Source organism: Vipera ursinii (assembly GCF_947247035.1).
Source record: "Vipera ursinii genome assembly, chromosome: 7".
Taxonomy (NCBI): domain Eukaryota; kingdom Metazoa; phylum Chordata; class Lepidosauria; order Squamata; family Viperidae; genus Vipera; species Vipera ursinii.
The window spans coordinates 63,102,665-63,126,202 of NC_139521.1; the positions used below are offsets into that span (position 1 = coordinate 63,102,665).

General features: G+C 36.2%; 1 protein-coding gene and 1 pseudogene across 3 annotated transcripts in view; one reads left to right on the forward strand and one right to left on the reverse strand.

The window, feature by feature from the left end:
* GRID2 (glutamate ionotropic receptor delta type subunit 2) overlaps positions 1-23,538 on the reverse strand; it is a 1,067,823-nt gene that overhangs the window by 951,671 nt on the left and 92,614 nt on the right. The gene's annotated exons all lie outside the window — the stretch shown is intronic.
* On the forward strand, positions 14,903-15,686 carry LOC310643625 (claudin domain-containing protein 1-like; annotated as a pseudogene). Its single transcript has one exon. The product of its transcript is annotated as a claudin domain-containing protein 1-like (transcript).

Below are 23,538 nucleotides of genomic sequence, written 5' to 3' on the forward strand. Positions count from 1 at the left end.
AATAAGACTTTGACCCTGAAGAAAGCACTACTTTGTGTGTCATATGGATGTTGACTGATGGTGAGATGTTTTGGTCTTTTTGGTTGCTTTGGGGTTTTTTTAATTGTCTCCTTTGAGTGGTATATAAAGCTTGTTTATCTCTATGTGCCTGTTGATGGCCAATTTGCCAGGCTTCCAGGAATTCTCCGACATTTTTGGATTTAGCTTGATCTAAGATACTGATAGTTTTCCAGTTGAAATTATGGTTTAGCCTGTCCATGTATTGTGAAATTAAGGAGTTTTCATCATGTCTTCTAATTGCTAGTTGGTGTTTATGCATGCATACTCAGACAAATCAGCCAACAACAGGCATGTAAAGCTGAACAACATCTACATGCTGTTGAGATTAACACCAAGATTAATACTAGATCAAGAATCAGGGAATAATACCACAATCAAAGAACTATCAATGCAGTCAAACAGGATAACAGTAAACATCAGCCTAATCAAAGAAGCACCAATACTCCCACCAACACTGAAGGGCAAGCCAATAGTATATAAAAATAATAGCAAATCCCAAATACTTCTAGCACTGATGAAGTTAGCTTGGTAATGAAATGTTTGCAAGAAAACCAACAAAGTCTGAGAGCACCAAGGGCCCCACTGTTAAATCTTGAGCTACAAATATTTTCTTCTATCAAAACTTTGTGAGTTGGTTGAAAGGGAAGAGAGACATCTCTCTCAAACATTAAAGAAAGTGACCTGAAATATCTAAACGCTACTGGGATAACCTTCCTCAAATCCCAAGATTGCAGCTTTTATATATTTTATGATTATATAGATGCATAGAATTAAAGTTAAATTACAGAATGCTTCAATATATTTACATTTTGCTCTGAGAATTTTGCTGGAACATTCTGTGAAGAATATCAGAAATCATGATTTTATATCTTTTTTTATTCTCTATTTTTCTTCATTTTTTCCCTTTTCCTGCAATTTTTTGTTATTACTTTCTTTTGTTTTCCTTTTTCCTTCTAATTTTATATTGCTTTGTATTAGTTTTTATTTTCTTGTTTAAAAGTTTCAATAAAATATATTCGAAAAGACTAAGAAATTTCACAGCTGGGTTTTATCAAATTCATTTCACATCATTAGATGTATAAAGTGTTATTTCAGGGCACTAGTAGATGCATATTGCTGGACCATGCAGACAGAGAGGTAGGAAGAAATGTAATCATTTTCCATGATTGAATTTTTTTTAAATAAATTAAAACTTGTTTCAAAACAAAAAAAATGGCTATTAATCTGTCATTTATAGAAATGGCAATATTAACAAAAACACATGAAGTTTCCGGGTTATTTTATGACTGAATTTAAACAACGGAACTTCAAAGAGAAATCAAAATCTGAAAACAATGAAAGTAATCTATGAACAGTTCAGTTTGATCTCCAATGGCTTCAATAAAAATAATTTATTCTGTCACACTACAATATAGCATTTCAAGCAGCAGATAAAATGATGTCCAAGACACCTTTTTTAAGCTTTTCATACAAAAAGATCACTAATAAATATAAAACAAAAGCCACCCTGTCTCTTTACAAACTGTAATTTAAAATTTTCATTTTGCATACAGTATGTCGAATGGTGATTCTTCATGTTTATCTAATTCTATCATTCACAGATTCTGCATCCCACAGCTATACATATGCTTAGATAGATACAGATATACAGACACATAAACGTACACACACAAATGCAACATGCCCACACTTGTTCTTTGAGGCTTAAATTTCATGAATCAGATGAAATGAACTCACAAAATCTGATGCCCTTTGACAAGACTCTTCATCTGAATAGAGAAAGAAATTACACTACCAGATTATTTTTTTGTTAATCCTGATTATTTAGTACTAGATTCTTTCCAATAAAGTCTGTAGTATAGCACTAGCTTGTAGCAATAGCACTTAGACTTATATACTACACCATCCTGCTTTACAGCCCTCTCTAAGCAGTTTACAGAGTCAACATATTGCCTGGAACAATCTGGGTCCTCATTTTACTGAACTTGGAAGGATGGAAGGCTGAGTCAACCTTGAGCCAGTCAGAATTGAACTCCTGGCAGTGAGGCATGAGTTAGCCAGCAATACTGCATTCTAACCACTGTGCCACCAAGAATCACCAACGACTTCAATATAGTATATTGATGCTGTAGTACAGAGGTCACCAATCTTTCTTGGTTGGCAGACCAGAGGAAAAGGGAGGGGAAAGCATTTTATATGAGCGTGTGCACGTGCGTGAGCATGGGGCTGTGAGCACACGTGTGATGTAAATGGGGTGGGGCTAGCACCCACATGATACTCACTAGCCCTGCCCCATTCTTCCATGGTGTAGTTCCCCATTTCTGCATCCTATGGTGCAGCCCTGCCAATTTTTGTGCCCTGCAGCACAGTAGCACCCCGATTTTGCACCCTGAGGTGCAAAATAGTATAGTGTGATATGACACTTAGAGTGCTGATTATGAAAATAAAAATAAGATAGGACCTCAACTTTGCAACCTCAAATTCCTTAGAGGAAAGGCAGGATATAAATGAAATAAATAATAAACAAAAACATTTGTAAAAAAAAATAAGGAAGCAATTCTTATCTATAGGATCTCAGTACATGCTTTTAAAAATGTTAAAAAAATAATAAGGAAAAGGCATTTTTCAAGCAAAAATAACAGGAAGAGAAGAAATGATATATATTTCTCTAGGATTGGAACAACAATTTTGTGCTTCTTATCATAACTGACTTTATTTCTTTAATTTTCAGATTACCAGTGAGCTTCCATGTACAGTTAAAGGTGCTGGTTATCATCGACAAAATCATTCATAGTATAGGGTCAAGTTATTTGAGAAACGGTCTATCTACCAAAGTTTCTATCTGTCTGGTAAATCAGAAAGAATCAGTGTGTTTTAGTAGTTTCAATCAAACATTGCCACCAGTGGTGGGATTCAAATATGTGAATAACCGGTTCTCTGTGTGGATGCTGCTTCCGGAAGTCCATTCTGGGCTTGTGCAACAAAAAATTAGCTACCGGTTCTGCTGAAGTGGTGCGAACTGGCTGAATCCCACCACTGATTGCCACCTATTGGGATCCAGGAAGTGTTCCTTGCTAGTGTGCCTGCCCTCTGGTATGTGATCCATTTGGTTTCCACCCTGATGATGGCCCAGAAGCCTTCAAAAGTTTTGGAATCTTTGGCTGTTTTCCTAGGCCTTGGTCAAAGACTCTTTTGTAGCCCTGTTGAGTAAGTTTCTTGCTGATGTTTGTCCCATCACGTAAGACTTTATTTTTTGCTGTTTTCTATTTTTAATGTAAGTCACCCAGAGTTATACTGGAGTTGAGTAGGCTCTAATTTTCTTGAATCAAACAGATAAACTTTCTTAGAAGTTCTAGGAAAAATCAGAAGGTGGTACAGATATACCTGTAATAATGTGATAAGTAAATTGAATTTCTGTGTGTAAATTGGCCTCTGTTCTTTTATCCTTGTTTGGAAAATAAATCTTGTGATCACAAAAACCTGATTATTGTAATTTCTAGGGGAAAAAAAAACAAAAAACAAGAAGCATCTTTTGGCTTAGTTTCTGGAGACCACCATAAGATTAGATAAGATATACTCTGAATTAAATTCCTTGCAGCAAGTTGCAGTTTGCTTAGAAGTACATTCTCTTTCCCCCTGACTGACTCTAATCCACTTGCAGTCTTTCCTACATTTTCCTGCAGTACAGATCCTCCTGTCTGATTGAATATTTACTTCCATTCTATCCTCCATCCAAAAGACGACAAGCATATCTGATTGAGTGTCACCATCTTCAACTTATCTTTTATGCCATATTTCCAAATGCAATGTTTTCTCCTGTGATAAGAAATTGCTTTACTATTGTCAAAAATCAAAATGTAAATTTCAGATAAAAGACTACTTGAGACCAGACTTGTTCTGAGCGGAAATGACCTGGCACCGACGATGTTGCCTAGTTAGGGTAATGAAATGTCTGCAAGAAAACAAGCAAGCTCAGACAGCACCAAGGACTCCTCATTTCAATCCTGAGCTACAAATATTCTTCTTCATTGGTAGAAATGACCTAAGAGATCTTGCTAAGGTTGGACACCTAATTTTTTCTCTCTTCATCCACCATCAGCCAGAACCACTCGAGTAATTTTAGTACATGAAGTCTTACATTCCACAAGATTCCATTAAATCTTACCTCTAGTCAGCAAGATTCATAATAATTAAATAAATAACAAATTAGTTAAATAATTAATCGTAGACCCAGCTCTAGAGCTGAGATTACATTTGCTTTAATATACTTGTAATGGGAGTTTTGTCCCTGGATCATCTACTTTTATTTCATAAAAAAGGTAAAGGTAAAGGTTCCCCCACACATGCGTGCTAGTCATTTCCAACTCTAGGGGCCGGTGCTCATCTCCATTTCAAAGCTGAAGAGCCAGCGCTTGTTCGAGGACGTCTCCGTGGTCTTGTGGCCGGCATGACTAGACACCAAAGGTGCACGGAACGCTGTTACCTTCCCACCGTAGTGGTCCCTATTTTTCCACTTGCATTTTAACGTGCTTTAGAACTGCTAGGTTGGCAGAAGCTGGGATGAGTAACAGGCACTCACTCTGTTACGCAGCACTTGGGATTCGACCTGCCAAACTGCCGACCTTCTGATCGACAAGCTCAGCGTCCTAACCCACTGAGCCACCGCGTCCCTTTATTTATTTATTTATTTATTTATTTATTTATTTATTTATTTATTCATTCATTCATTCATTCATTCATTCATTCATTCATTTATTTCATACTTCTACTCAAATTTGACTTTTCACTATGCAATTTTATACTACAATTAATATACTTAATTAGAAAATAAATGGAACATAAGAGCAGATTTGGTTTATGAGTACAAGACTAGACAAAAAAGTCTAAATATTTCATTACTCATGTCTCACATGAGAGTGTTACTAACTTATCTTGGAGAAAATTTAGGTATGGTAGACATAATGTTTATCTGATCTTCTGACAAAATATAAAGTAAATTAGGTTTCAATTTAATAATGATTTTCCTGGGTATGAGCCCTAATGAAATCAGTCAGGCTTACTTCCAAATAAAGATGCAAAGGAATACATTATTCTATTTACATTAAAATGCATGTCTTGTCACTTCTTATGACAGATTGATGGTTGCTTCTGGGTTTGGTTCAAGGCTAGGCTATCTATATTATGTCTTATGTAGTTAGAATCTATTTTACATTCAGATCCACCATAGGGCAGGATTTTCAGGTTTCCATCACAAACTTATGTCATGTCACTTCTAGTCAGCAATTTTTGCCAGTTCAATAGGAAGCGGTCCCTAATTCTATGAAAAGAGGCAATGATAAATGAAGAAGACATCTCTGAACCCAACCCATATGAATAACCAGGGCTTTTTTTCTCATAGAATGCTCAGAACGGAGTTCCGGCACCTTTTTTGGATGGAACCTTGTAGGGTAGGCAAGGCAGGTTGTATAACATGTGTGAGTTCCGTCACCTTTTTCTTTTACAAAAAAAGCACTGTGAATAACCATATAGCAACGTCCAACATTCTCTATTTAGTGAAGCTGGTGGAGAAGTAGAAGAACGGATTATCTGTTCCAATCAGGATTTGGAAAGGCTTTATCATCCATTCAGAATTTAGTGATCCATCTGGTTTCAACAATGATATTACACTAGTGGTAATGGGGAACAGTGGCAACTCTTAGCTTTGGTTCATAAACTAGATGCACCATTCATGGAGGGAGACCTAGGAGAAGTGACACATATTTTGGAAAACACCAAACTGGATTCCTGCAATGCGCTCTTTGTAGGACAGTATTTGAAGACAGCTCTAGAAGTTGCCATCAAGCCCATATTGAAGCAGTCGGATTGCTGTCTGCTTCTGGGTTCAGTTCAACTAGGTTATTTACATTATGTCTTATGTCATTAGAGTCTGACTTACACTCAGACTTAACCTAGGGCAGCATTTTCAGGTTCCTACTAGAAACACATCTACTATCAACTACTTTTCCTTGGTGGTCTCAAGTAATGCTTGCTGAGTGATGGAATGTGGATTCAGAATATATGTACTGAATGTATCATAATGCTAAATTGGATATTTCATTGGTTCTAATATTAATTCTAAATGTATTCTTGGTTTGTTTGTTTTTTCCAGCCTGGATTCTTTGGAATAGCCTGCACTAGACTAGCCTGCTTTCACTTGATGCTCTTGTGTTTGTGAGTGTGTGTGTGTGAATGTGTGTGCATTTGTGTGTGCATACGTCTCTTTAAGTCATTGTTGACTCTGAACCCAGCCTGCATTAGTCATACTGAATTTTAGGGATTTTATTTATTCTATCTCAATCTTGACAGTAGCCTGCCAACTCAAAGGTGCTTTTTCAAGAGGCAACTGGGCTTTCTTGTTTTTCTTTGAAGCCAACACGGGCAAACCTCTTCCCCCACAATTCGACTTATAACACTCAACTATAACACTGGCTTCACTGTTTGTGTTAGGATAAAATTAACAGTTACGATTGGGAAGCATTCATCGGAAATATCCGTATTTAATGCAGCAAATTAAATAAATGATGGATACCATCAAATAAACTACTACCCAGTACTGTGCAGCAGTATAAATAATTTGGTTCGTACCCATAAAAAAGATAACAAAGGAATCTCCAGAATGCAGAAATGAAGGAATCTTTTTTTTGTGCAAAATGTTGGTTATTATTTATCCGACCTTGGTATATTTTCTTTCTCTTTTTCTCTCCCGGCATTCTATCTCTAATCAAGAGACACACAAAGTAGAAAAAGAAATGATTACAGTGCGTGAATTGCTCAAATAAACCATTTTCTAAAGACCTTTGTAAAGTTTGCTACTGTCAAAAACAGCAGCTTAGTTAAAGGGGAAGAAACCCTTATTAATTTTAAGCAACTGTCTACAGGCCTTAGTAGCCAAATTGGATAAGAGAAAAACTTCATTTCAGCATTTCAGAACAGAATATGCCACCGTATGATACTGTGAGGTTTATTCATAGTTTTCAACACCCAAGGCAAAAAAAAAAGAAAAACAACCTAATGAAACATGTGAAATGTAGCTGCACAATCTCTACATCTAATCTGCAGGTGCTTTATTTGTCTTTTCAATGCAATCTGCAATAGCTGGGAGGTAGATTTTGAGACGCTGGACAAATCTGTCTCATGCTTCAATTTCAGTGGCTACACTGAACAATAGTTAGACTTGGTCTAAAGGCTCCTTTCCATCTCTAGGATTTTATAAGACACAGAGCAGGCTTTGAAAGTAATCTTTTTTCCCCCTCCATTTCTCTTCACCCTAAGGAAAAGTCTTCTCTGAAGCAAATACTTGCAATTGTACAGAACAAAGCCATTAAATATATATCAATACAGTAAATGTCCCGCATTGTGTTATATACAGTGATGTGGCTGACATCACTGCAGTATGGCCCTAGGATATGGATAAGAGTCACCAAATATAACATTTATATTAATGTTATTAAAACAGAGACTGCTTTCCTGATGCATTCATACTTACTCCCACATCAAACTCAAAATATGCAAAATGTTTGAATTTTGGCGTCTGACTTCCAAATGTGTCTACACAATATGCAAATGATGTTGCAACATTACACATGAAAAATGGGCTTAGATTCTTGTGAAACAGTCAGAATAATGAAAACTATTAAGAATAGTCCTAATGATTGTTTCGGTTTGGTGGAAAAGCGAAACTGAAAATGAGTGCAATGTTCTAGAACATAGCTAAGCTTTTCAAAGCCATTTTCATTCTTCCAATCAATTCTAAAAAAAATCACACTTGGGCTTAGTCCAGAGATAAGGAAATCAATGAAAAGTAGTTCACTAATAGAAAGCTGATATACTTTCAAATGCAACTAATAGTCACCCTTTAGTTTAGAGATTGGCTTTTGATTTCCATTCAATTTGTCATATATTTTTTATTTGGAGCATACAAATTACACAAAATACTATGCTGATTACCATCAACATATATTTCTCTTTAATACATAATTCATGGTACCATTTAGTTGATTGTTAATTGCACTACCTGTGGAATCAAATGAATCACAATAATTCATTCATTAGCATACATGTTCTATGTGACGTCATCAAAAAACAAACATGAACCTTGTTTCAATGAATCAATGTGAGTTTAATGTGTGGGTTCACAAAGTATCCATTCATTCAGCATCCTAATCTCCATAACTGTACCTTCCTTAGTAGGAACAGGGGAGGCTGATCATAAATGTTGATAAAATTCATACCAACACAAGAAATATATTGTGCTAAAATTCAAGTAAACATCCTTGAGTGACACAATTATGGTAAATATATTACTTGAATCTGGTCCAGCCTGTTTTCAGGATACCAAAAATTGTGTCTCTTGCCATCTCTGCCCTGAATTCTAACTGCTCTAACAACATTAAGTAGTTTTGATTTAATAAATATTTAAGAGTTACTGAACCACATCTCCATATTTATAACCACAGTAAAATAATACAAGGTTGAGAGATCATATCATGAGCTGTGAATTCCATCTCTCTGTTCAGAAATGAAATATAAATCCTGTTAGGGCAAAAACATTTTGGTACTGGCAAAAGGATTTTAGATCACTGTTAATCTTCTTTGTTACATAGATAAAGTATCTCATTTTGAATAAGCATTATGCACTTTCTTATACCAACATTTCTATACGATGAAGTAGCGGGAATTTACTTTCATCCTTGAGTGGCATGTTCTGCAGATCTCACAAACATTGAAGAATATTCCATAATAAAAAATAGTACAAAAAAACCCCCAAATGCAGCTACAGTATGTATGTATGTTGGGGTATTTGTGTGTGTGAGTCCTTAGTAAATATATAATTGGAAATGGGGCCACCTGCGTCAAACATTTATTAAGAAATATTTAGAGTCCAATCCAAGAGCTGAAAGCTTGAAGAGGGGAGAACTGAGATCTCAGTAGTGTTAAGTCTTATATTATATACGCATGTGTGGACTGTAGAACAAAAAAAGAAAAGTAATATATTGTAAGCTGGAACTCTTTACTGAGACTCCATTGTGATCTAGAACCCTTTGTAATTGGGTTCCAGGCCTGCATAAGCTTCGTCTCTCCTAATGGGTAATGGCATGAGACCAAGAATGGTTTCATTATGTATAAAGCTTACACATGAGTTGTATAGTAAGGCAGCTTTAAACATTTGTTAAGTAAATGAGTAAAACTAGCCCAAAATTGGCTAATCCAGTCCTATCAAAATTTACAGGGGTACTTCCATGTTTATTTAGAGTTAGTTTGCCTGAAAAAAAAAGTATGTTTGGATCAAAGAGGCTAAAGTAATGGTTGTTGTTGTTAGCTACGAAGTCGTGTCCGGCCCATTGCGACCCTATGGACAATGTTCCTCCAGGCCTTCCTGTCCTCTACCATCTTCTGGAGTCCATTTAAGCTCACGCCTACTGCTTCAGTGACTCCATCCAGCCACCTCATTCTCTGTCGTCCCCTTCTTCTATTGCCCTCAATCTTTCCCAGCATTAGGCTCTTCTCCAATGAGTCCTTCCTTCTCATTAGGTGGCCAAAGTATTTGAGTTTTAGCTTCAGGATCTGGCCTTCTAAAGAGCAGTCAGGGTTGATCTCCTCTAGGACTGACTGGTTTGATCGCCTTGCAGTCCAAGGGACTCGCAGGAGTCTTCTCCAGCACCAGAGTTCAAAGGCCTCAATTCTTTGGCGCTCAGCCTTTCTTATGGTCCAACTTTCACTGCCATACATTGCAACTGGGAAGACCATAGCCTTGACTATACGCACTTTTGTTGACAGGGTGCTGTCTCTGCTTTTTAGTGTGCTGTCTAGATTTGCCATGGCTTTCCTCCCAAGGAGCAAGCGTCCTTTAATTTCTTGGCTACAGTCCCCATCTGCAGTGATCTTGGAGCCCAGGAAAATAAAATCTGTCACTACCTCCATTTCTTCCCCATCTATTTGCCAGGAATTGAGAGGGCTGGATGCCATGATCTTGGTTTTTTTTTAATGTTACGTTTCAAAAAGTAATGGTGAGTCTTACTAAAAGTGAGTCTTATCCAACTGTGAATGGAACAATTTGTTTGTCAAGTATATTGTTACATACATTGGGAAAAATATACCGAGATTTGAGATTTGGTCTAGACCAGGAGTATCCAACCTTGGTAAATCTCCTGTCTGGCTGGGGAAATCTGGAAGTTGAAGTCCACAAGTCTTAAAATTGCCAAGGTTGGACACCCTTTGTTCTAGAGCAAGACTGTGCAATAAAATTGCATTGATCAATATTCCTCTTTTATATTTCAAAGAGATTGTAGATTCTAATATTTTGGTGAAACTATTTTCAATCGGCAGTGACAGTCTCATTGGCTGTAAAGCCTGCGCTTGGTGCCCATTTGCTTCATTTGTTGGTGGTCAGTAAACAAAATCAGGTTTCTGCATCTGTCAAAAGCATCTGGCACAATAAAACTAGGGAGATCATTTTAATAACAGATTTGGAAATAGCAGACATCCAAATAAATCTGCTCCCCAAATGACAAAGTAAGCAAATTAATAGTAGACACTTGGAATTTATATCAGTGTGGGGCCTTAGGGGCGAGGGGGGAGAGGAAGAAACTTCATTGTGATTGATACGGGGAATAGTACACTATAATTCTGAATGTGGTATTGTGAAATATGAGTCAAATTGGATCAGATCAAAAACAATATGAATTATTTTCTTAACCACCATAAGAATGACTTGCCCTAGTTTTTTCTTTAGAAAGCTAACTAAAATGACATCATTTATTCCCAATGTCGCCTTGTCTTTCATTTTGTTTTAACCAGGTGGTAGGCCTGTTATAGGGACGTGGTGGCTCAGTGGGTTAGGACGCTGAGCTTGTCAATCAGATGGTCGGCAGTTTGGCGGGTCGAATCCCGAGTGCCGCGTAGCAGAGTGAGTGCCTGTTACTCGTCCCAGCTTCTGCCAACCTAGCAGTTTGAAAGCACGTAAAAATGCAAGTAGAAAAATAGGGACCACTACGGTGGGAAGGTAACAGCATTCCATGCACCTTTGGTATCTAGTCATGACCACAGAGACGTCCTCGGACAAACACTGGCTCTTCGGCTTTGAAATGGAGATGAGCACCGGCCCCTAGAGTTGGAAACGACTAGCACGCATGTGCAGGGGAACCTTTACCTTTACCTTTTAGGCCTGTTATGGTAAAGCCTTTTTCCCTCTCAATATGCAGGTGGTCCTCAGCCTACAACCACAATTGAGCCAATCTTTCTGTTGCTAAGTGAGACATCTGATAAGGGAACTGGGCAAAGACATGGAGCATAGAGTGGATTCTGGCATTCCAGAAACTTGTTAGCATCAATGGTCTCAAGAAGCCATATTGAGCAGCCTAAATGACAAAGTAAGCATTTAATTCTTATGAGCATAATTAATGCAGAAAAGACTATTCACCTTGAGCTTGCTTCCTTCCTGTATACTTCTGCATACTGTACATATTTACTCTGTAGTTTACTTTCCAGTGGTGGACCTAATAAGTGTTTCCAGCTAGTAATGGAGTATCCTTAAGCATTCTTCAGTAGTGAAGTATCCTTAAGTTTCTAGGTTGCCATGGAGAAATGCAGTTCTCTAGTATTTCTAATGCTGCTATTCTTTGGAAAGTGATAATTGCCAATGGTTCTTGGAGGAAAATTGCTTGATGAGCTCCAGTTTCATTTTCAGAATGAGAAATAGTCTGCACACCTAGCCCGATCAATCACACATTACCAATTAGCTTTAAAAAGTCTCTCTGCCAGCACTCCAAGTAGCAAGGACTTTAAATGGCATTATCGTATTATTGGTATATGCAATAAAGGCATGATTTGGATGCATAATGACTCACATTTATTTGAAGAATTATATTTGGTTCAAATGTGTACAAGAGATCTCTGTATGGTTATTTATTTATTTATTTATTAAGGCCTCGTTTAGTAATTTCACTTCTGACCTGACTATACTGTTCTGCAGCAATTCATTTAGCCTCATCAATATGCAAAGACAGTTGTTTCTTTAATCATGATAAATGTAATTGTTTTACACCTGAATAGTTTTTGTTGCTCACGTTTCACAGGATAGTTGCTTCCAACAGGCTTACTTCTTTCATCTTGTTTTGTGACAAAATTAATGTTACAGAGTGTAGAATGCATTTAAAACTCTATGTAAGAAGACATATGTTACCTCTCTGGTAAATGGCATCAGGCTAGACTGAAGCACAAAACAAACTGGGCACTTCTGATAGCTTTATTGTCTAGGTTGATCCTTTACATGGACTGGCAAGCAAGAGTATCTACAGAATCTCATAATTTCATCTAAATGAAGAAACAAATGTTGGGACAACGCGATGCAGGCTCCACTACTTTAATAAATTGCAAATTATGACGAATATTTAAATAGATGGAATTAGCATTGTTTAGTCAAAATTGGCAAGCCACTTTGCCACTTATACTATCTTATCTGTTCAATCAGATGACCAATTGCAACACGTTTCTAAATCCTTTCTGTCATTTTTTCCCCCATTTCTTCTCCTCTTCCTCCTTCTTTTTTTTTTTTTTTAGGATTTCAAGGATAACTACCATGTACAGGGAACTGTCATTTTACATGACCTGTAAGACTTATAGGCTTCAGCTAATGCAAAAATTGGCTATACTTGTATGTTATTAGATTTATATCCTCCCTGTATTCATGCCTATTCACTGCCATACGATACAACCACAACAATGGATTCTTTTCCCAATGGAACAATGTGGTGCTGGGATTGATCTCTAAGGTTCTAAACAGACTTGAGTCCAGGGTGTTTGGAAACATGATCTTTCTCATATATTTCAATCTGATCACTAGGATCATCAATGGAGTAGTCCTGGTTGTTATCTATGGATATTCATTTGGGATTAAGTAATATCCCAAATAGACTATGTTCTGTGGACTACATTGGCCACCTCTTCATAAGTAAATGCAATAATTTCACATTCCATCCATGAGAATTTATCTAAAATTTTGTTTCTTTCCACTGCTTTCATCTAATAGCAAATTTTGTGAGTTAAAAGGGGAAAGAAGAAAGTTTTTTAGAAATATCCCTTTGCACCCTAGCATGTCAATCCAAAATGACCTCCATCTAAAATCCTTTTCATGAAATACATCAGTGCAAGAAGGGAAGAAAAATCAGCCATAACAACCAAAATTATTGACTTTGCTCTTTTTGGGATTACAGCCCTGCATTATTTCTAGATTCACATTTTGCTTTCAAGTTATAGTTAATTAAATCTTTGCTGCCAAGTAAGTTTTTTTCTTCTTTGAATACATATCATATCAAAAATGCAAACAGGAACATTTTTAAACAGATTGTATAACAGCAGCATAGACAGACCTATCTAAACAAATGGCTTGCAAATCTCATTTCATCTGATACAGAAATCACAGTAAAATCTGATGAAATGAAATATAACTAGTAATACTATTGACTGTGGATCTGAAAGCAATATAACCCAGGCAGTATAATGCAAATGTGTTATTTTCTTGATACTGGTCACCTTTGGGAATATTGTATTTTTGGATATATTACAAAAATCCAAAAAGGAGAAGTAGGAATAGAGTACACGGCCATTCAATAAATTAAATACAAGTGAGTACCCTATGTAAAGTCACAGTGAAGTAATACTTGTTGACAACAAATACTTGTTGACCAAGTATTCAACACCTGCAAAGCTAATTCTCAAAAAGATAGCACCTTTTATTTAATTGCCAAGTTGGCTTTCTGTGTCAGTTTTTCTAGTTTCCTGATAAAAAAACAAACGTTCATGAAATCTAGATTCCCACTCCCTAGTCCCACAACATTACAATCTCTTACACACTGTGAAAAGTTTGCTGTTTGTCGTGTTTTACTCCATTTTTATTTATAAACATTTAAACACTTGTGATCCTAAAATCTTAATATTATCCTGAAACCATGATATAAATATTTGTAGCACTTTTCCCATCAGTGTTTTGGCACCGCTATAGTACCCTGGGGTTTGCATACTATAAATATGACTGATGTTCTCATTCAGAAAATTTTTATATGGACAAGTAGTTAATGCTTCCTGTCCATGGGTCTAAATTTACCATCATTGATGCCATGCATTAAGACTGCATAAATTGAACCACATTGAACTTCAGTATCAGATTTAAATTCCTGGAAGACATTTCTGAGTCTCCCAGCAATGTATAATGTAGGATTCCAGTTGCAGTTTAAGATCCTAGATAATATACGGCCAAGTTATTTACAGTAGCACCTATCTATTTTTTTTTGCTTGCCCCAGCAGAAACAGAAGGGACAAAATGCTCCTGATTCCTTCCCTTAAACTACCATTCCACAATCTTTTAGAGTTGGCAGCCAAGTGTGTGTATGTGTGTGTGTGTGTGTGTGAGGAACAGGGGATGGTTATGTTTGAGGGGCAGGCATGCGCACACAGCTTCATTCATTGACAGCACTAGTGGAGCTGTGAGTGCAGCACTTGCCACTCACATGAATGGGGCTGCATGTGCACATGTGCTCACCCATCATTGATATGGTCTGGTTCTATATGGATCATGGCCCGGTAGTGGCCCAAGGTTTTGGGACCACTGCTTTAAACAATGTCATATTATTGAGTCCTTAGGTCCTGCAGTTTCTGCTCTATACAATAGTATCCCTGAAGGTCTAGGCCTCTAGGGAGATTCTCAGTCAGCCAGATCATGATTGTCATGAGCTCCTGGCTGAGCTGATCTTGGGGTGGGGGTTGGATGCCGTGGAGTCAGGAGAACGATGGGAGCAACTGAGATACCATGATGGATAACCATTTTGCTACTGCTCTGGTAATTGCCTGTGTGCTCAGTCTTATCTCTACCATCTGTTTGGCAGCCTCAATTGGCACAGATTTTTGGTTTGAGTACCGTAACCCATCACCTCCCAAAAATAACAGTGAAAGTAAAGCCACTTGGGATGAACCTTTTGGAGAAAATGCAGATGAAAACTCTTACACTGAAGCACTCTTTCGATGGAATGGCACGATTGGGCTGTGGCGGAGATGTATCACGATGTCTGAAAACTCTCATTGGTATAATTCACCAGGTTCCATCAATTCCTTCCAAACCTCAACACCACCAGCAGTAAAACAGGTGAGATGGTCACAAAGTGTGTCAGCTTTTCTCTTTCGGATCAATTCATGGAAAAATACAAAGATCCTGGGAATCATAATAGTGGCATTGATCTGAACCGAACCTATCTCTGGTGCTTGCAGTTTCTCCTGCCTCTTGTCAGTTTAGGACTCATGGGTTTTGGAGCACTTATTGGAGTCTGTGCTTGTGCATTGCCACTGCCATTGCCACTGGAGTTCTCCACTTCCTAGCTGGTTTGTGCACACTGGGTTCAGTTGGCTGCTATGTAGCTGGAATTGAGCTGCTCCATAAGAAACTACCTCCTCCTCCAGTCCAAGGCCAATTTGGCTGGTCCTTCTGTCTGGCTTGTGTGTCAGCACCTCTGCAGTTCATGGCCGCTGCCCTTTTCATATGGGCTGCACACACAAACAAGAAAGAATTCACACTTTTGAAAGCCTACCGAGTGGCATAATAAGATCCTCATTTTTCCTCAAGTCTCTAATTTTCATACTTTTTTAAATCTCCTTGCTGTTATTTATATGTTTCAGAGGATGCATGCTTCTAATTACATTTATTGAAATGGCTTGGAATTAAAGAGACTTAGACACCAGATTATGAGGAATTGCTTTTTCTTGCCAGAGATCTATAAGATTTCAACACATTTTTAAAATACATCTGACATACTTATATTTTCACATCTAAACTTCATCTGCAAAGCCAACATAGGATCCTTAAGGGGATGGAAGGTCTTGACGAAATTAAAATGGATAGAATGTGTATCAGATAAGCCAGGACCACATTTTTCACAGTGGTAAATATGCAGCCTCCTTGAAGGTTGAGATATAGTTTTGTTCCCCTCTTCAGAGCTATTACTATGTCTTTTTCAGTCTATTTGGTCCAGATTGTTATAACATGGTTGACAACTGTGGAATTTTTAAATCTTGTGAAATAATTATCAAGATTGTGTGTGCATTTCTCTCTCTCTTCTAATAGAAGCATCCATAACAAGTTTTACTTTCTAATTTGACAAATATATCTGTATATAAATCTGACTTTTTAAATATTTTATTTATGCAATACTACATTTTATAGAATTATTATTCATGTCACCTAAGCGAACAATTTTGTTTTAAGATTGTCACGAAGGTGCTTTTTCAAAAGGCAACTGGACTTTTCTTTGTTTTGCCTTCAGGAAGTTTCACTTTTCATCCAAGAAGCTTCTTCAGTTCAGGAAAAAAAAAACAAAGAAAAGTCCAGTTGTCTTTTGAAAAAGCACCTTTAGCAGTATCCTGAAGAGATCCAGACCGTCCTTTCATAAGGCACTGAAGACGAGACATTTGGGCTAGCTAGGAGGTTAAACAAAGTCTGTTGGTTGATTGACTTTACTGCAGTTTCTATTGTAAATTGGGTTTGTTCTTTCTAATCTTGGATATTTGTTACTCAAATTTATGTTTTAATTGTTGGTTTTAGTCATTGCTAGAAAATGGGTGGTCATATAAGCTGTTTAAACAAAATGCTGCTTGTTTTCTTAAGACTCCTTCTCTTCTTTCTTTATATAAAAAAGATGTCAGAAATCTGAATTGAAATTCTCTTCTCCACACTCTGCCAAAACCCATTTAGATTTCTTTTCATTATGGAAATTAAATTCCAGATGTCTCCCTATATTCTCATGTGCATAAGAACTTAGGAGTTCAGTTATCAGTGGAAGCACAAACATTCATTCCTATATAAAATATAATTTTGGCTCTAAGGTATATTTTAAAGTTGATGGATGATCAGTTTCCTGCATTAGATTGCAATAATCTTCCTACTATCCCTGGTAATTCAGCATTCAGGATAGAAAGTCATTTTTTTATATAAATTAGAAATAGCTTCAGAATGAGATGATGGTGCCCTCTCCCTCCCTTTCCATTCTTTCTCTCGCTCTTTCTCTCAGTAAAAAGCTTTCTCTGAAATCCTTATTATAAAAGAAAACCAAGCAAAAGCCAGTTCTGTCAACTTGATTGGGGTTAAGGCATTGCCTTGTTTCTCCAATTCAAAGCATTTTTACTCTCTTCTGACAAAATATTTACGGAAATCATAACAGTTCTGTCCTCTTCAAGGATGCTTCATTGCACAAGGCTCCTATAATTATTATATGCCTGTCCTTACAATAGAGCTTCTGGGTGAGAGATTCAGCCATACAATGGCATTTAGCAGCATTTCACCCATGGATGATATAGCATTTGAACGATGCTTCCTAAATATTCTTCAGACGGCTATTTGTCTTGTCAGAATAGACAACAGAATGAACAATTTCTCATCATCCATTTTATCTAAAGTTTGCTATGAGCTACAAAGAAAGTCTGGGTTCATAGCCCAAACCTATTTATATTTATTTATTTATATTTCATATTTCTAGACTCATTCTGTGCAAGAGAAAGTAGATCCTTGTTTTAAAACCAAAAGTTCTATTGAATCATTGCTATGAATGAGATTCCTGTTGTTTATTTTGGAAAAGGCAGATAATAGAGAAGTTGCTTGGCCAAGAACTATAATAGAGAACTTTCTCAGCAAAGCAAAAGATTCAGTATTCAACTTTTGCTGTCTCCGATTAGATTTGACTCCTGTCTGAAATAACTTCAAGAAATGTGGTAAAATTTGTGTTACTGAAGCAAGAGACGGATGTGTCAGGAAAAAAAAATAAAATTAAGTTGACTGCAGTGGAGGAATTGGGTACTTAAAAATCGTGTGGCAAAACAAGAAGTATATATGGTCAAACTACTGAATTGTATTCAGAAAGATGTTGAAAACATAGTTGTTCCATAACGCATTAATTTGTGGATCAATCTAACGTATTGATTAATGAGTGGTAGCTTGTTATGGGCATGTTTTTCTTTAGTCATTTTTAATTTGAAACACATTTTACTGTTCTTTTGCACTGAATAAATTGTCAGGAGTCCGTTCCTACTTTGATAGATGTAAGTAAAATAAATAAGAAAAATGAAAGTATGAATGTGTGAATGAATGAGTGAATGACGGATGAATGAAGACTGTATACAAATACTAGTGATCAATATAAAAGAAGTATATTGAGGGGCCCATTCATACAGAGAGAACTATTGGGATTGATTGCAAAACAAATACACATATGAAGAATAAATAGATTAAAAAGTATAAGAATGAGAAAGTTGCTGGTGCTGTTGATGAGAATCTCACAAGGAGAAAGAAAAGAAGCTTATAGAACAAAAGAAAACTATAAATCAGTTCATGGGTGCTACGGAAATTTGCAAAGACAGAAAGATACAGACAGCCACTATATAGATCTAACAAAATTAATTAGATTTCCTTTTCTTTTGTTTTCTTATCTTTTGCTTTTAATTAGTCTTTTTTTTACTTCTTATTCTTTGTCTGCCTTTGCATAATGCTGCTTAACCTGAAAGAGAATAGGATGAAACATATACATGTATTGATTAATTACATGCCATTAAGTCGGTGCCAACTCGTTGTGACTATATAAGATACATTTTCTCCATAGGATCTGTCCCCAAACTGGTTCTTCAGTTGTTCCAAAGGTATCTCCACCACCACTGCAATTAATTCTTGTCATTTGTGCTTAGAATGACAGACTGAGTTGATCCATTTATTTGTTTATCTTGGCTATCCATTCTATTCTCACCAGACACGTCAACATTTGAAAGTGTCAATGCTCTTTTTATCCTGCTTTTTCAAAATCCAACCTTGACTTCCATATAATGTCCCAGAGAAAACCATTGTCTGTACAACTCTGAATATAGACCCATTCCAGCACTAGAAAAATCTATGTTTGACTTCTAGCCTCTATTTTACTTTAGTTATTTTATTAGATTTGGAAGGCCAACCAATTCTTAAATGATTCTGGATAGCTTACATCATTAACAAGATTGTGGGATAGGAACAATTAAAAACAAAAGAACACAGGCTTAAGGATGTGTGATGGAACCTACTTTCTGGTTGTGTTGACTGATATTTTTGTAATTTCTTCTAGCCGCTGTGTGTTTTGTATTGGGAGGCGAAACTATATGATTTTTACTGTTTTTTTAATATTTCTAACTGTTCAGAGTATGCATTTCAGATGGATGGCCATATAAATCAAATAAATAAACAAACAAACAAACAATCAAACAAATAAATAAATAAGTGTGTGTGTGTGTGTGTGTGTGTGTGTTCTTTTCAGCCCAAGGAAAGAAAGAATGGCAAACCCCTTCTAAAAAAATATTCCCAAGAAAACTGCAAGGACTTGTTCAGATAGTCTTCGAGAATCAGACACGATTGAACAAAAGGGGAAAAATGTGGGGGGGTTTTTAAACTATTTTTAGTATAGTTAGCTCCCTAGAGTATACTGTATATTTGGTATGGCCGGCCATGTAAATCTAATAAATAAGTCAGTAAGTACTTGCGTCAGTTAGTAAGTAAAGCATGCCTGGAAAAATTCACCCTCTGGCATTGCAAAAGAAAATTGCCAGAGGCTCAACAAACAACCAAACCACAGATCTGGAAGCAAAATTATGTTTACAAAAATGTACAGAACCTTTGCAGGGTGGGTGCCATGCAAATCTTGGAGAAGGGATGGGGGGGTCACAGTGCTCTTCCAGAAGGCAAGTTCTATAACAGAAAAGACACACTTCCAAGATCTCAATAGATGGTAGTTTTTAATTAGAGGGACATGGTGTACAGCTATTCTGACTGATCTTATTGGATGTGCAGAAATCATTGGGGACATAGTGTCCCTCAAATAACTGGACCTTATGCCATAAGGGGCTTTTTTATGTGACAGGTAGCACCTGGGATTTCATCTTGAAGTCAATCAGTAACTTATGCAGGTTTTTGTCTGAAATGTATGGGGTTTCCTGTCTAAGCAGCGAGTTGAACTAGAAGACCTCCAAGGTCCCTTCCAATTATTTTGTTATTCTACAGATTGCAGATGATACATACTGTATATATGGCATATTGGATGTGTAAAGTACTGCTCACGCTATACAGTATATAAAATATTGCTTTCCTTTTTTTCCATAAGTATCCCTTCTCGGAAAAATCACTGGCTTCATAACACTTCATAACATTTATATTCATTTCATATATTCCAAATGGATTTTCCCAATCATAGCATTCAGTAAATTTTAAAAATAAAAATACTGACAATCCTTCTTGGCTTTCACCATTTTTTAAAAAATGTATCTTATTATAGAACATTACACTTTAAAATTAAAATGTTCATTTTGTCCTCCCCTCCTTCAATCACAGTTAGTTAACAGAGGGGTTTTTTTTTTCATCAGGTCCCTAATCTTTCAGCTAAAATTCCAACTTTTTCACTGAAAATTGCAATTAACCTAAAATAGACTTAAAATAAGCAATCTTAAGTGCCCGTTTAAAAATGCAAAACAGAACTGGTAAATATAATTCCAGACCTTAATGATCCATTAATTTTAAGTTTAATCCTATATGTGCACAGTTTAATAAAATTTATAAATGCATATTAGAGAAGATATAAATAATCATGAGAAATAGTGGCTATTATAAATCAATTACTGAAGGCCACAAAGTTTAATTGTAAGTCTCTATTTAAAACTCTGTGCACACTGATCAAGGATGTGCAGTCAAATAGATGGATGCTGAGTCCAAATAATATTTTTTTCCTTTCTTTTTAAATACTTAAAGTAGAAACTAAACATCACATCCCATTATTGTTAATGAGTCCTATCCAATTTTGTTTCATTTAAGGTGCCTTAATGCAGAGTAGACAGTATGAACCTCTTGTACTCACTTACAAATTTATTTATGTATTTATTTCTAAATTCATACTCCACAATTCCGAATATTACAAAACCCAAGAAGGTTTTGATTGATTGTTTAGGGGTCATTAAATCACTGTCATTAAGCCTACTCTTAATTTTAACAAGCTTTGTTAAATTAGTAAAAAAAAAAAGACACACACCACCCACTTTTACTTCTCACTGTAGTATGTATATGATTGTATTTCCAGTATCTATAGCAACCTACACACACACACACACACACACACACAAACAAACAACACTGTCGTTCTATAGCTTTGTGTTCGTACCCAAATGTTTGCAGTTGGAACATTGCACTCAAATTCTTAAACCTCTACAAATGATTACACTTTCATAAATCATATACTATTTCCTCCTGCCCTTTTGTTTAATCTTCTGTCATGAATAGGTTGTATCTTTCAGTTTTTGCATCCTAGTCATGAGTTTTGTTCTACTAGATTTTGTAACTGATTATGTGCCATAAAGTCACTGTGATGGTGATCTGTCCTTAACCTGTTCTTTCAAGTCTTCCAAAGGAGATTCATTGTCAGTGGAATTGAATTCATCTACTTTGCTGCTGGTTGTCTTCTCTTTTCTTCCATCTTTTCAGCATTAAACTCTTTTTGGAGAGCTAGGTCTTCATATTATATGTCCAAAGTAGGTTAATTTGATCCTGGTCACTTGCGCTTCAGGTAAAATGCAAAATAACCCAAAATATCTCTTTCAAGGCCTTTGTGACTCTTGGTTTTCTTGGCTATCCGTGTTATTCCGAGAATAACATATTCTCCAACATCAAAGTTCAGAAGCATCAGTCCTTTTCTCATTCTGCTTCTCCAAAGTCCAAATTTCACATAGATGGCTTGCATTATTCTTCTTGCAGGTATAGAGGCATCATGGCATTAGAATGTCTTTTTCAAGGCCTTTTTGGCTGCTCTAGCAAGTGCCAGTCTGTGACAGATTTCTGGTTCCTTTACTATTGATAGTTAATCTCAAAAGGCCAAAACTATCCATCATTTCAATATCTTCGTTGTAACAAGGAGGTTTACAATCACAAAATTGTGCAAAACAAAACAAACAAAAGGTCAACATTTAAAAACACAATCAAAATTAAAATCAGTGATTAAGCTAAAGGATATTTTAGGCCTCTCGCTTTGAAAATACAATTGGCAATGCTGATTCAGAATTTATTTATTTATAGTTTAGTGACTCAGAATTTTAGTTACTTACAGCATTTGTTATTCTCACCTTCTGCTTACAAAGTTCTCAGAACAGCTTCCATAAAATGAAAAAAATAAAACCAAAAAAACCCCGGCCTTTGTCTAATAGCTTTCAATCTAAAATGTATGACAAAGAAAGTAGAATGAACAGAAGAGTAAAAAAAGTACACTCTGATTCTAAACACCAGAAAATTTTATCCTCTGTCCAAAATGATCCTTGGCTAGAGAGCATCTAGGGCCACTATTTCGAGAATGTTTAACCCTAAATTCATACTTTCTTTTCCTGCTATTGGATTCTTCCAGTAAGGTACACTAAAAAGTAGTTTAGGATTGAACACCTAAACCACGTGGATAATGAGGGATTATTTTTAATCTTTGCTCTCAAATTAATTCCATAAAGAATCTAGATAGTATTTCAAAGTCAGGGGAGTTATTTTAAAATAATTGGCATAACTGTGATTATGAGCAATCAGGTTTGTAGACTGTATCAGTGGTTCATATGAATTTGTTTGTGTTATTTTATTGATTCGCTCGTTTGTTTTATGACTTGCCACTCTGTTAGGAATTTACATTGCAATGATTCCAGGATCCTCTTTCCAAGCTTAGAATAATGTTGTACCACATCAGTTTACCTGCTTTTTTTTTGCCATGAAGACAATTTCATGTATGCATATCCATTATTTACTTTTCCACCACTTGATTGTTCAGTGCTTGATTCAATGACACGACATTGCACCTGGATTGGTAAGTAGCAGTATCATGATCTTGTCTGTCATCTTTGATGTACAACATTCATATATGCTATTAGTACTTGACACAAGGTTAAACTAAAGATTTGAGAATGAGCAACTGTCATCTATATAGAGACACAATTATGAAATAAGCCTGATATGAAATTGCTCTATAACTGTATCACATTAAAAAAGACTATGCAATTAACCCTTCAGCTACTTAAGTTAACAGATATCTTCTCTGCTGTTCATGGTGGCATAGAAGATTTCTTATTCCAGTCCAGCAACTTAGATTTGGCAGGGCCTCATCCATTAGCATTATCAACTCATTATTATTTCAGATTCTACCATTATACCCAATGTTAAAATCCACAATTCAACTTAACTTACATAAAATACATACCGTAATATTTTTTTTATTTTGTTTAGACTTCCTATATTTATTTTTTATGTAAAGTCCTTGGGGCTCTCTGAACTTTGTTGTTTGGTTGCAAACATTTTATTACTTGAGTAGGTAACATCATCAGTATTAGTGAGTATGGGATTTGCTCCCTGTTTATATAGAATAACTTGCCCTGCCAGTT